This window comes from Anas platyrhynchos, chromosome 3, assembly GCF_047663525.1.
Source record: "Anas platyrhynchos isolate ZD024472 breed Pekin duck chromosome 3, IASCAAS_PekinDuck_T2T, whole genome shotgun sequence".
NCBI lineage: Eukaryota > Metazoa > Chordata > Aves > Anseriformes > Anatidae > Anas > Anas platyrhynchos.
In genome coordinates, this window is record NC_092589.1 from 38,728,860 (window position 1) to 38,744,033 (window position 15,174).

General features: G+C 47.7%; 1 long non-coding RNA gene across 1 annotated transcript in view; it reads left to right on the plus strand.

The window, feature by feature from the left end:
- Positions 1–15,174, plus strand: part of LOC101798653 (uncharacterized) — a 33,588-nt gene that overhangs the window by 13,739 nt on the left and 4,675 nt on the right. Inside the window, exons 3-6 of the long non-coding RNA XR_011808181.1 lie at positions 440–2,065; positions 2,200–2,345; positions 4,639–4,793; positions 9,821–14,233. This is a non-coding gene — a long non-coding RNA (uncharacterized lncRNA). The remainder of the gene's footprint in view (positions 1–439; positions 2,066–2,199; positions 2,346–4,638; positions 4,794–9,820; positions 14,234–15,174) is intronic.

The following is a 15,174-nucleotide window of genomic DNA, read 5'->3' on the forward strand; positions in this document are numbered from 1 at the left end:
TAACTTATGTCCATCCCACTGTTCCTATGGCCAAGCCCTGCCCAGGAAGGAGAAAGCAGGATTTATTCCTCGACACTGTAGGTATCTACCCGTAAGCTGTAAAATAAAAGCTGAATGAGAAACCACATAAACATTTCCCCGGGAGATACGAAATAGCAGAGGCCTAATTATCACCGCAAGGGAACTTCTTGCAGCTCCTAATAGGGAGACCTCTGCGTTGTTTCTGCAAGAATATTCCTGGAGTGAGAGGCTGGGAGGAATCAAAGCAGTTCATCAAAATGAGTAAGCGAGGGGAATGCTTGCAGTGGATGGCACTGCTGTTTTGCACACCCTAAGGTAGTTTTACCTATTCCTACTGAATGAGTTTTTCATGCATATGTATACAGGAATGTTTACACGTATGCATATCTGTCACCAGCAAAATCTGTTCCATCCTCAGTTGTCAAGCCGCGTGTGGCAGATCGCAGCAGGGCTTGGGGAGAGAAATCCAAGACCCAGATGAAGACCAGAGCATTGGACATCCCTCCCATCGGAGCCACGAGCCAAAGCTGCAGCTCCTCCCCACATGCGGGGCAGCAAGGACCTGTTCCTGAGCAGCACTGACCAACACCAGGGCTGCAAAGTCCCCATCGGTATGGTGGACACTGGGCAATTTTTTGGGGGGGAAGGAAAAAAAGGACCCATTTCCCTGCCCTGCTCCCTGGCAGGCAAGGGGGGAGATACAGCCCTGTCTCCTTGCGTGGCTGCTGCGTGTCCCCCAGGCTCTGGGCAGCACTGGGGCCCCCAGCAGCCCTGGGTTGGATGCTCCTGCAGAAGATCTGCCTCTGCAGAGGTGCTCGCAGCCATTGGTACAAGTGCTGCAGAGCTGGTTGCCTGGCAGCACGCGCGTCCTCTTCCCCATGATGAGCAGAGCATTGTCTCCACCAACCCGGACCACTTCCCCGACCTCACAGCTCTACCCAGGCTGGAGAGACACTGCTGCCGAGCACGGTTCACCGAAATGGACTGAGCTGGCCCCGCGGAGACCCCTGCACCGAGGTGAATTCATCCCGAATGCTGCTGTGCTCGGCAGGGATCAGCGCTAAGAGAGCAAGTGCTCTTAAAGAAACACATGCTAATTAGCGTGCATGAATATGTAGATCTCTGCAAAACTATCAGAGCAAAAGTGGCTGTGAAGCTAAGCCCAAGGTCTGCCTTCTCGTGCCTGGGTCTTCAGTTCCTGTTGAACACCAGCTAAACATGTTTCTCGTGCCAAAAGAAGGCAAATCGCTGTGTCGGAGAGCACAGAGCTGCTCTGGATCTCTGTGGCTTAAAAACCGTGTGCAATGTGTTTATCTGCTCCCAGCTTGGCACTCGGCCGCCGAGGATGCCACGAATACGATTTGTGTGCTGTAGTAACTCAGATGCTGAACATGACTATCACAGGACTATGAACGTTAGAGCCAGAAAAATTATGACCTTCAGAAACATCCATCTTTCTTCAAAGAAAGCAAGCCCTTGTGAGTCAGGCTTGTCACCCCCCAGCAGCAGCTGAGAGCTGTCTTTTTGGGAGATGTGGAAGGAATGAGGAAGGAGCCTGATACATGTCACTCCACTGTGGTGCAGCAGGGCTGGGCACGCAGGCTGGGAAGGGTAAGGGAGGACCTGCAGCCCCACACAGCTGTGGTGGGCAAGCCGTGGTGCTCGTGCTGCACAGGGAGCACTCAGGAGGAGCTAGCTGGCTGCCCAGGGGCTGGGGACGTCGATTTGGTTTGCATGGGCTCTTCTGGGAGATTCTGGGCTGCAGCAGAGGTGGGAAAGGCCCTCTGGAGGTCCCCTGGTCCAACCCCTGCTCAAGCAGGGCCACCGACAGAAGGTTGCTCAGGACCACGTCCAAGCAGCTTTGGAAAATCTCCCAGGGGGGTGACTCTGCAGCCTCTCTGGGCTCAGCCACCTGCACAGCAAGGTTGTACAGATGTGTCTGCATGGTGAAGAAGCAGCCCCTCTGTTGAAGGTGCAAATTCACCCAGCTGGGGTGAGCTCCTGGCAAGCTCCTCACCACCAGAGCTGACCATTGCACTGCAAGGTAGGGTGGGTATCTCCATGCCAGGGGGCAGTTTTTTGTAGAGATGTAACATTGTGAGATCCTCTCGTCACGTGTGCAGGAAGGATAAAAACAGTGTGGCCAAATGATTGCTTTCTCAATCTTCTCTGAACCAGATTTGTCCCAAGAAGGCTCAGGCTACATGAAAGGAGGCAGGAGCAGCTCTCTTCTGACTGTGACCACTTGCCACGATGTGGGAATGGGCATCGTTTCACCAGGACCTACAGCTTCAGCTTCATCCTCTGCAGCATCCCTACCTCAGGTACAGAATCAAAGACTCACAGAGTCATAAAATATCCTGAGTTGGAACGGACACACAAGGGTCGTCAAGTTCAACTCCTGGATCCACATAGGTTCACCCAAAAATGAAGCCAGATGTCTGAGAGTGTTTTCCAAACACTCCTTGAGCTCCAGCAGCTCAGTGCTGTGCCCACTGCCCTGGGCAGCCTGTCCCAGTGCCCGACCACCTCTGGGTGCAGACCCTTTCCCTAACCCCCAGCCTGACCCTCCCCTGTCCCAGCTCCATGCTGTCCCCTCGGGTCCTGTCGCTGTCCCCAGAGAGCAGAGCTCAGCGCCTGCCCCTCCGCTCCCCTCGTGAGGGAGCTGCAGGCCGCCATGAGGCCTCCCCTCAGCCTGCACTGCTCGGGGCTGAGCAAACCAAGGGCCCTCAGCTGCTCCTCATATGCCTTCCCCTCCAGATCCTTCATCAACTTTGTAGCCCTACAAAGTGTGCAGTGGCGATGGCCCAAGCAAGACAAAGCTGGGGCAAGCCAAGAGGGGCAGGGAGCAGCCACAGGGCATGATCAGGCAGCAGGATGAGCACAGCAGCTCATCCATCTTCAGGTGAAGAGGGAAACCTTCCTCTGGTGGGAAGGGCATGAGAGGAGCTGTGGCGCCGTGGCGATGGGTACCGCGGCTGAGGCTGGAGGAGGGCAGGGAGGAAGGGCTGCTACTGCATTGCCAGCCCCAGCTCTATCACCAAACACAAGCACGAGCTGTCATTGGTGTGGAATGCAGCAGATGGCCAAATTGTTAGATTCTCCCTTGCGAGAGCAAAATGATACACTGTTTTTTAACATCCTTGCCTGGAGCTGAGTGCTAGCTTCAGATACTATGAAGATATACTGTACAAAGGCACTTTGTGCCAGGAATGTGCTCTAGTGATAATCAGGAGAAAACTGTGCTTAAAGTGACATTTAAAAAAATAATTATTATGGCCTCTTGCTGTTACTCACACATCCCCAAAGCCGATCTGGGAACAGAGCTTTCCAAAGTGTTTTTCCCTGACATGTCATCTGGAGATTGCGGATTCATGCTGTCACTGGATCTCACCTTGCAATCACCAGGTCTATGTGTGCACACCGTTTTTTTCCCCTCTTTTGGGAGGAAAGAAATTCTTTTCTCCTTTCAATGTTTCTCATGCCATTTTGGCTGGTTTTGTGCCGATTCTTGGCTCATCCATTTGCTGGAGAAAACAGGCCTGGCTGTCGCAGAGCTGGCTACGAAGGTGGTGGGATCACGATCCCACCTCTCCTCGCGTGAAGCCTCAGCACCTGGAGCAGCTGAGTGCTCAGCGAAACCCAAGCCTGCCTGCAGATGCTGCAGAGCTCACCCACATTGTGCTGACTTCAGGTGCTTGAAACTTTATATCGAAGGTGCAGGGTTGTTAGCAGTGAGTCATTAGGGCAGGTGTGCTGTGCCAGCTCCAGCTCTGAGCTGATGATAAGGGGGAGGCTTTCAGAAAAAGCTTTGGTAATGACCTGAGCAGGAGAGAAAACTCAAAGTGACTTGAAAGTCTGCTTATTATTCCTTATCAATACATGCAAAACCCAGGGCAAGGATCAGTGTGGTCTGCAATCAAGTGAATGCTCTGCTTGTAGAAAAGGGCCATTTTCTTGTTGATATCTTTTGCAGTTCACTGTTGGTTTTTTTTTTTAAAGGACTTTTGGCTGCTGAGTATATGGTGTGCTCTCTCCTCCTGTTAATCCTTTAAAATTTGTTGTGGTTTCTTATTTTATTTTTATGAAAGGGCTTTCATGGGTTATCTGTAAGCTTTGTCTCCTAAGGTATTAGGATGTGTTAAATCTTCTTTAAAATCCACCTTTCTCTTACTATCCATCTTCAGAAGACTCCTCCCACGCCACACCTATTCACGCTGCAGCCACCTGATCTCCCTCTCCTCCTCATGCTTTCTTCCCCCCGGTTTGCTCAGAAGTCTCCTGCTAAACATCCCACAGCTGTGATGCACCATCCCATCTCTCCTATCCCAACCATGTCACATCTCCCTCAGCCTCCAGTGAAACTTCTCCATCTTACCCTCCAAGGCCCTCAGCAACTTTATCTTTGATCTCCCTCCTCCTGCTCCTTTTCCTGTCTGTTTTTCAGTCATCCCTCCTTCCTACTTATTTTGTCTTGCTTTTAGATTATTCCATGTTGCTTTCGTCTTCATGCTCCTCTGACACCTGGGTCTCCGTCTCCATTTTCTACTAGCCAAACATTCTCTCCCTCGCTCTGTTGAGTCTGACTTCAATCCCTATCTTTGTCTCCCTGGCTAGCAGTAACACCCTGCAGGTACTTGTGCAGAGGTGCCTGAGCTGCCATCCCGTGTGATGTTCCTGGGGTGCATGTTCTTCACCCCAGGGATTTGTGGTTCTCCAGTGGTGCACGCCCCACAGACACAAATGGGTCTCCTGAAGAGCAGCAGCTGCTGGTAAGTGACCGTGTGTTATTAATCCTGTTGCTTACATGGCACAACAAAAACTCTAAACTTTCAAACAGAAAAAGAGGAATCTTTTCTACATTGATGTGAAGGCACACTTTGGCTAGGTAAAGACATTAAAACACACATTATTTATAGAGATCTAAAGTTCCTATAGGCACCAAAGCTGTTGAGGAATGTAAATAAGTAGCAGGCTATTGGAATGGGGTTTGGGCCTCACTTCCCTCTTCTGCCTTGCACTGTCATGTTACCCCTGGTTGCGTTCAAGTTGCCTTTAGCATCTTTGCATTCCTTCACATGATAAACAATAGGGAATAGCTCCCATACAGCAGAGGGAATATAGCAGCAAGTGTCTCACATCCATTTTTCAACTGTCATCAAATAGCTTTTATTCACGGCATAGCACAAGTGTCAGCCAACTGGCAAAGGCAGCCTATATTAAAAATGCTGGGGATTATTCATGTCAACAGGCACAAGGGAGCTTTTCTCAGTCAGTGGATCTGCAGTAGCAGTGGTATGAAAACGCAGCAGGTCCTCCAGAGTAATCTCAAACCTGAATAACTTCATAAGGAGGCCAACAGCTGATGATCACTACCAAGCACAATTAAAATATATATATTGAGCACAATTAGATCAGAGCTTGGATAGGTGAGAGGTTTAGCTGTGTGGAAAGACAGAAAGAAAAGCTTATCCCGTAAGCATGTTATGTAGGAAGACAAAGGTGATATTTTTATAACAGTGCTCAAATTGAAGATGGTCTGAAGGCTGTGAGCTGGTGCTGGCTTCTGGAGTTTGCTTCTGATTACATAATTATCAGGTACATAGGATCTTGGCTGGTTTGATTACAGGCCTTGACTACACTATTGGGAATGTGATCTCCATTGGCCATGTGATTTGTCTTTTATGGACAAGGTATAATTTAGAAATGGAAAATTCTTTCTCCTTTTAAATGATTAAAAAAATATTTTCTCTGAAAATATGTTATTAAATTTATGAGGATATTACTAGGAAAAAAAAAAAAAGAGAGATGGACACAAGAAATAGAACTACTCACCTTAAAAACATCAGGTACAGGTGGAAAATTATGGAGATTTTAGATGTCTAAGGCTAGCCCTTAAGGGCAATTCTAGCCCCTGATTGATTACTCCAGGCCCACTGTATTTGCAAAATTTCGCTATATTCTGCCATCTCACGTTTTTGCATTTTTGCTTTCAAAGCATATGGCCTTCTTCTTTTCCCCCTCCATTACTTTAGATTCATTTAATTCTCTGAACTCAGTGATGCTATGTGGGTATGAAATCGGGAGCAGTGTAAGTGGAAAATAAAAAGTAAGGCCCATGCAAGTTGCCGTGAATGAGGTGACCTGATCTGATCTGACACAGATCTATGTCCCACTTATGCTCTGGGAAATGTTGGATACTGTATTTCAGTGAAAACGTCATTTCTGTACAAATGTGTGATGCAGAAGAAACCCAACCAGCAAAACCTGGCGATGTATCCCATGGCATCTCCATGACAACATGGAGATGCACATGCCACATACATCCTTGTCGGGAGGCGAACTGCTTTTGCTTTCCCCGCCTAAAAGGCAGGCCGAGGGGTAGCTGGCTGCAGTAAACGGTGCTGGGATTTAAACCTGGAAATCACAGCTCACGATTCGTATGGGGCAAAAGCAGAGGCAGACCAAGGAGCCTCGTCAGAGAGGTGAGCCTTGTGCTTGGCCAAACCATGGTCTGAGTGCTGGCAGGTGTCCAGCGAGGCCAGGAAGCCACGCAGAGGAACCTTTGCTGGGCTCTCAAAGTCTTCCTGCAGGGCCATTGGTGCGACTTGCCAGCAGAGCTAGATAAGAACGGGCAGTAATTAGGGTTAATGAGTTATTCTGAGAGGTCGTTCCCTCTCTGCACGTGTAGAACAGAAGGGCAAGAGATCCCGCGGAGGGCCTGGTGGCAGCAGCCGCCATCGCCACTCCTTGGGGTTGTGAGGGATGCCAGGGCCTGGTCCAGCAGGCAGAGTGGGCAGCACCCACAGCCCTTGCACCATGAGGCTTCTTCTGAACGGATTCCGTGTCCCTCAAAGGGTCAGGCTGGCACTACAAACAGGAGCCCATCCCCGGCTCAGCGTGCTCATTTAATGGCTCCACGAGCTTCATGTTCAACCAAACCAAAAGGGCATGGCGTCATGTGCCCACTTCCCAGAGCAACTGGGAGCAGGGCAGTGGGCACAGAGCTGTCCTGCTGGGTCCACCTCCTTTTGGTGCCCCCACCCACCCCACAGGCTGGCCGGTGCCATGCTGCCTCCTGCCCTGCATTGCAGGCCCATGAGCACAGGATGGGTGCAGCAGCCAGCGTTGCCGAACAGCCGTGCACTCAGCAAACACCCTCTCCCTGCTGCCTTCCCAACCTGGCCTTCCTCAGCCTCCCTGCCCACCGGTGTGGCTCATGTCCCCTCCTGGAAGCAGCGGCGGTGCTGTAATTTCACACCCAGCTGGCGATGCGCCGGCTCCTCCACGCGCCGTGCTCCCAGGCCCTGGCTGCCGCAGGCACCTTTAGCACAGCCGGTGGGGCTGAATTAGTGTCTGCAGTGCTCAGGAAATGTTTCTGCTATAAACAGGGCGCCCATAAAGCAAGGCTGGCCTTTCCATCATTGTTTCTGATTTCTGGGCTGGAACACGGGCAGTATGTAAGCAAAGCACCTTAAGCAAGTTAAGTTACCTCTGCTGCTCAGCTTTCCTTCCTGAGAATGGAGGTAATGATATTTGTAGAGCACTTTCTCACTTTTTTTTTTGAGATGTGCCACATAAAAGAGGGTTGTTAGCTTTTGTTGGGCTGTAAAAAGTTCTCAGCCTAACAATGGGGCACGGTGTGTTATCAGCAATAATAAAAAGTTACACTGATCTTTAGCATTTAGGGCTAGACCTTTGTTCTGCTTGGTTACTTATAATCTTTACAGTGGTGTGGCTTAGGCTTTTACTTTTACTTTTTTTTTTTTTTTTTCCACGCTCTGTATGTGTATGTATAGTGTACATATGGTTGGCTTTTGCTTGTATTAGGGCCAAAGGTCACTTGTTTTAGCCTGCCATACAAATATCAGTTGGCGTCCTTGGAGTGACCGGCCTGTAGTCTGTGATTCAGCACATTTCCTCTGAAATAGAAGGAAAATTTGTTTGCCAACAGACGTGGAACTGAGTAAGAAACCGTTGAGCCAAAAAGGACAAAAAGAAGGATTATGATACCTAAGAAATGATCTGCCTGTGCTTCAGCATGTACTCTATGGACATTTTATGCTGACTGACAGTGCTTGTCCATATTTTGTAGATAACTTTTCATTTTTTTTAACCATAAAAACGATTGTTTCCCTCTACATGGCCTCTAACGAAGAAAATAAATTCCATGTTAGTTCATGGGGCAATAGAAAGCTTTGTGCCTCCCAGTCTGGACAGCACAGTGCAAGGGTGGCAGTGTTCAGGCATGGACAAGTTCATGGCAGGCATAATGTGGCCCAGGACTGAGGAGTCTTAGCTATGTTCATGTTTAACAGCATTTCCAATCTTATGTCTAACTATGCACATCAGGAAGCTGTAGACAGAGGAAAAGCCATCACAGATGACATTAGTTCATAGCAGAGATAACAGCATAAGCAGCAAAGTCAAGCCCTAGATAGGTCCTCATGGCCTAACAGCCCTCAGTCTGAAAAGCAGCGTCTGGACACGACAGCAGGGTGTACAAGCTGTGCGGCAGCCCCTGGTGCTGGGTGAACCCATACCCCAGCCCCAGCTTGCAGGCAACCACCTTGGGGAGCAGCAGTAGTGGTGGAGCAGCAATTGAAATGATGATGATTGAGTTCAAGGGGGTTCTGAAAGTATTTGGCATATCCTGTGGGCTGGGGCTGGTGTTCCTGATGGATGCTGGCCTTTGATGAGAAGAGAATAATTAACCTTTCTTTTGTTTACAGATAACTGAAACAATTAGCACTACACAGGCTCCCCCAAGGTTCTTCAGGAATCTGAATCAAGCAGCAGGGTTGTTTGGCTAGCGGCTAGGGTACCAATTAAGGTAGAGATAAACCTGAACGCGGCAATTTTCTTGTGGTGGGATAGAAGTGGAACAGAAACAGGACAGGTAGACAGGAAGGCTTGGACCTAGCTGGAGGGGCCCCCAGCAGTGTGACTCCAAATAAAAGCTGAGAGGAGGATTTTTGTGCTCAATGCTTTAAAGCAAAAGACTTCAAAAGGCAATCAGAACTCCCACTTTTATTGCCCTTTGTTTTAATTGTTCAAGGAAAAAGGGCTCTGTGCATTCTTTGTTAATCAAGAGCACTGATTTAAAGAATTCCTTGGCTCCATCACCGTTCTCACATGAATGGGACCATCCCCAAATAACTCCAGCCCCAAACTGATCTGGGCAGTGTAACTGATACGGGTGGAAAAGAATAATATTCTACGTATTTCTGAGGAAAAAGTTCTTATATTATAGACTTCTGTAATAAATATATGCAGGAGTTCAAAGCAGCAAAGAATTGGATAGGCTATTATTCTCCAATCAATTTATTTTTTTAAGTCTTAAAGGATGCTAATTTTAAATGAGATGTTCTTCTGATAAATTCTACAATTGAGGGGATGTAAATGCACATTCGTAATGAATGCTATTTTTTCATATTTGATTGCAGTAATCCAAATGATCCTATTTAATATCAAGGACAGAGCTGGTATCTATTTTTTGATAACTGCTTTGCATAGCATACTCCATACAGTTAAAATTTCTGGAGAACTGTCTTAGAGGACAGGACTCTGGTAGGACGGTCCTGGTGGTGGCTGAACAGGCACCTCCTGCAGACGGAGCCACAGCCTGCTGGAAGGCCACAGGGCGGAAAGGCTCAACATCCGAGTTTGTGGCCAGCAAAGTATTTTGCTCTACTAATCCTTTCCTGCATTGTTCTAATATCAAGCATCACCTGTTCAATTTTCAAAGACTGAGATGTGCTTTACTTGTCTCTCTTTTTTGCTTTCATCCTGTTGTCAGAGCTGGAAGGTCTTGCTCTAGTTGCCAGTCTTCCTGTCCAGTTGTCCCTTCTCCAGCCTGAAAACAATCTTCTTCAGCCTTTCAAGATATGTTTGACTGGCTTTCCATCCTCAGGGTGATACATTTAAAAAACACAGTCTTTGGAAAGTACAAAGCTTCATTTCTCAGGACTGTGCCCGTGAAATTTGTGGGAAAAGAGTATTAGAAGGTTTTAGACCAATGCAACTCTGTGTGATAAAAATCCTTTTAACAAGTTAGCTTTTTATGGTAATTATATGCACTGTAGGTCAATGAGAATGTACAAGAAACATTGTTTATGTGCATAATATGAATAGTCATCATTATCAACATTGCAGAATAGGGAAGAAGATAAAAAACAGATATTGTAGACGTGGTGGTAATGGGCTGTTCATAACAGGAATATTTTTAATTAATTCTTTGTGGTGATACGCTACTATTTAAGTTTAGCAGTGTTCCATGTCATATACGGTTTTCTTAAGATTTATAAAAAGATCAAGAATCAGACTTTAACTAAAGAAGCCAAGCTGAGTGTAGTGCAGATGAGAAACAACATGGTCCTCAGCAATGTTTTCAGGCATCATGAGCTAAAATTCACAGCCAGCTGGAAGTCACTTGGAATTACAAGGGCACCTGTATACCTGCTATCTTCATCCACTGCAATGCTTTATTGTTAAGCATTATTATTCAGGTACTATGCTGTCTGCAGTTCATAGATACTGAAAGAATTTTAAGGCAGACGTAGTCAAATTTTCAGAGAATAAGAGATTGAGAGCCCAAAATTTCAACAAAATATCCACTCTCCTTTCACTGTCTCTGTAAAAGAGGGCTAATATTTGTGTCTCATGGGATATTGTGAGATTAATAGCTTTTGGATGCATAAAGTGCATTGAAGATGGAAAGATCCAAGTCTTATTTCACAATAGCCGTGCAATTGCAGCACAAGCAGAGCAGACCCGGCCTCCCCTCAGCTAGGGACAAACAGCTTGGAACTCGGCAAGTACTCTATCCAGCTAGAACAAATACAATTTTGCAGTCCATTGATTTCCATTTACAATGCCAAGTTTTATTTCATTTATTTTTTGAATATCTGTGTGCCACAACACCAACTTCCTTTTTTTTTTTATTTTTCCCGCTTTAAAGGAAGTGCCACTGGCATGTGATCCTCATTAGCCTACCAGTATTTAGTTAAAAGATGACAAACAAAATGGGATCATTTAAGACAGTTTTGATAATGCAGCCTAAAACTCCCTTCTCTTTATTTAACTCTAAGACATATCTGAAGGAACGTAGGATTTCTGAGCATATCGGGTGACTACATGCCTGCATGGACTATGTAGAGGTGCCTTGTGTATGCAGATAGGGCCAGATTAAACAACTGTACCCTAGGTGTTATTTAATGACTTAACAAATAACGATAGCAAACACATGAATGTCATTTGGGACAAACTCTACCCTCCAGTGTGACCGCCTGCATTTCCCTGGCGCTGCACAGTGACCAGAAGAGCGCTGTGCAGCATCAAGCTGGGCTCCTCCTGGTGTTGGCATGCGTGGCGTGGATCCTGGCCTGGGGGCCTCTCCTGGAAGCCTGGAAGGTTTGGGGTCATCCCACACAAGCAGCCTTCAGATTCCCCCTTCAAGCCTCCCCTCACCCAACAAGTGGGTCTCTGTCCCTGACGGCAAAGCTCAGCACCTGCCACTGAGCAGACGCGCTCGATACTACTGAATGAGGACAGGTATGGGTGGTGTTACCTCACCTAGAGGAACTGGGTTATCGCTGCCACCACGGGGACCAGGAGCAGTGGGGAGGGAGGAGGAAGAGGGAGAGAGCAGCTACTGTCAATACAAGCCATGCACTGATGTCCTCCAAACTCTTGGATGCAAAGTAGTTGCTGACAATACAAAGTACGCACCATACATAGGGGTGCAGAGACAATTTGACCTGTCAGTGGGGAACTGTGGTGAAACTTGCACTGCCACAGCTCACACCGGTCAGTGCGTATGGGTGGATGGAAGATCGGGCTGTCAGCTTCTGTGAGCCCCCCGCTCCTCGGTGAAAGGGAGCTGGCCACTTTCCCACCAGCGGCTCCAGCTCTTTCAGTTACAGCCAGTCAAGTCCAATGACATCAAATATTAATCTGGCACACAACTTGGGCTGTCCGAGTGCGTTTTGTAACCAACAGCGTATCCAATCCTTGGGACCTGATGACAATCACTCCTTTGTTGTCACATCGTTCAGTCACTCTAACCCAGATTCTCAGCCAATTCAGAGGAAAGAATGGTGCTTCAGAGGACTGATTATGGCAAAAGTGCTTCAAAAAATGAACAGAGGGAAGGCAGGGCTGCAGCTCATCACAAAAGATCCTACCATAAAACCTGGAGAATGAACAAGAAGCCTTAGCTGATCTCACAGCAAGAGGCTCTGTTGTTATTTTGCACACAGCTTCTCTGCAGGGCAGCCTTCAGAGCATCCCGAATCTGGTGTTTGGGCTCACAGTTCGCTCAGAGTTCTCTGTACAAGATTACAGCCAGTGAGAGAAAATGATGAACAGCCCCTAAATTATTCAGAGAAAGCAAAGAAATAAAATATAGGCTAAAAAAGAATTCTTCCTAATAATTTGAGCCAAAAGCCAAAGCACATTAGCATATGAGGACTGGAAGAGTCAGAGAAATAGCTTGAAGGAAATTGCATGTCTATAGTCCGGGAGGAAAATGTGCGAAATCACTTAATTTAGTAATATACCTGGCGTACTTAAAGAAAAGGGAAGTCTCTACGCTGTATTGGCACCACCACTGACTTTATCGTGTGTGGAACAGGTGGCTCAAGGAACAGGTAAGAAATAAAGAGAGTTTTTTAGGCGTTCAGAAGGGTTCTGTCATGGAGGATTTTTCACAAGGTGTTTCTGAGTGGGGTGGAATGGGAGAAAGGGTCAGCAGCCCAGCGTGATGGCCTGCAGAGTCCCTGTTAAATGATGCTGAGAGGCAGGAGCTACCTCGGCTATGGAAAACAGCCTACCTGGGGGGGATTTCTCTAAGAGACCAGCACGCGTGCTTTTGGGCAGCTCCCAGTCCTGGGGTAGCTGGTAAGAGCCTTTGATATTCCCAATGATGGGGACAGGCCTCGGAGTCCGAGCTGTTTATTTTTAAGAACAAACATTTGGCAAATGAAGAAAAAATAGACCCGGGCATGTGGTTAAGTGTGTGTGATGTCACGCCGAAAGCTACTTCTGTGGCACCAGAGTGCAAAATCCAAACGCGTTGCTAAAGCTGAAAAGTAATTTCTGCCTGGAAGGCTCAGTAACCTCGTGTCTGCTCCCACCAGTGTTTGGACATGCACACACGTGGGCCATCTTAGCAGCTGATCCCCTTGGGGAGGACGAGGAGAAAAAAGAGGCACAGGGACGGGCAGGCCTGTCACACCCCTGGAGCCTTGGCGTTTTGCTCCCAGAGGTTTGCAGTGTAGTAGTCAGTGCAGCAGTTATTCTGCAAATGGCGAGCTCTGGTCTAGTGCTGTCAGTCTCCCGCCCACGGCTTACGAACACCTACATTCCCTTTAAAAATAAAATCGTAACAGCTCTGAATACAAATGTGCGAAAGCTTTACTATTTAAAGGGATCTTCTGTAGAAACTATGTCAAACGTAGCTCTTTCTAGAATGGCACCCAAGATGACTCTCTGCAGATGCTGATTTCTGCGGATGGACTACTCTTTAGGCAAAAGCAGCTCCGAAAAACAGGAAAGGACTGGAAACTGTGCAAGTTTCCAGCTGGAAACCTCAGCAGTTGTCTTGGATGATTGCAGCCTGATGCCTGGAGAAGCCTCTGTGGGCAGCTGAGGATGGGGACGGTGCGGGCCTACAGAACGGGCAACGCGCTGGGTCTGCTGTGCCCCCACAGAGGCTCAGACATGCCCTTAACATTTCCTCCCACGGCTGTGTACTGGCCAATTTGGGTTGGAGTGTGCACGGCTCTTGGCCTCCATGCCTTCCACTAAGGAACCATACAGTCACTAGGGTTGTAAATCCCTCCAAGACCACCTGGTCCAACCATCCCCCTACCGCCAATGTCACCCACTAAACCATGTCCCTAAGCACCACATCCAACCTTGCCTTGAACACCCCCAGGGATGGTGACCCCACCACCTCCCTGGGGAACCTCTTCCAATGCCTGACTGCTCTTTATTTTAGGCTGCCCAGAGAGGCTGTGGAGACTCCCCCCTTGGAGAAGCCTCCTGGACATGGTCCTGGGCAACCTGCTCTGGGTGGCCTGCTTGAGCAAGGGTTGGGCCAGGTGACCTCCAGAGGTCCTTCAGCCATCCTGCGATTCCGTATTTAAGGAGGAAAGCAGGACGTTGGAGCAGGAGTGAATGCCTCAACACCTGATATCCCCTTTGCCAGGTAAGCTGATAGTACAAATTCACCCTGTCCTAAGGCATTAAATGTTTCTGCTCTGACTTGCGCCTGTTCCCAGCTGTTGTCAGCACAACCATTAGCTGCTTGCATCAAGACATTAAGCCAAGTCCTGGCTCCAGTGAGGTCAGTCATAAAACTCAAATTGATTTCAGTGGCACTAGAAATTAGTCTCCCAGACAGTGGTCAGGAGGGAGGAGTTGGAGGGCAGTTTGCTGTCACCTAATGGGATGAGTTTCACTTAAATCGCTCATTTGGGGCGGTACACTGAACTTCCGTGTGCGAGTGTGTGCACAGCACACAGGCATGGCAGTTATGCCACTCAGAGACCCGGTGTTGATAGCTACTAAAAGCGATTTCCAAACTTTCTCATACATGCAGATGACTGTTTCAGGCCTGAGGGATGTGGACATCCTGGCTTCCGGCTGTATATGGCTGGCGGTGCCTCATCTATCTCGCACAGTTTAGTGCTGATACACTGTTTGTTTAATTACTCAACCAGAAAGAAGTATTAAATGGTGTTTCATAATTCCTTATTGCAATATGTGCCTTCCAGTAATTACCTCACGCGTTCTCTGATAGTGTAAGAAAAGCCCTCCCCTCCTTATCTCCTGCATGTACAACTACACACCTCTTTCAAACTGGATTTTGTTCTTTATCCTTTTTTTTTTTTCCTTCCAGTTGCATTTAGACTGCTATCAAGACAAATGTGCAAATCTCTGTGAATGCCCTTTGATGCACATTTACATTTCCCCCTCGCTTTTACAAAAATGCACACGCACTACATTGTTTTGATTTCCCATTTGCTTTTCATTTCTCTGTAGTTTCCAGCTGTGACCACCTTTTTAATATATTGTTTTCAGCCTCCTTCCATCCTGCACACATATGAGATGAGATGTACTTTCTTCCATCCTGGACCTAAATTTTAA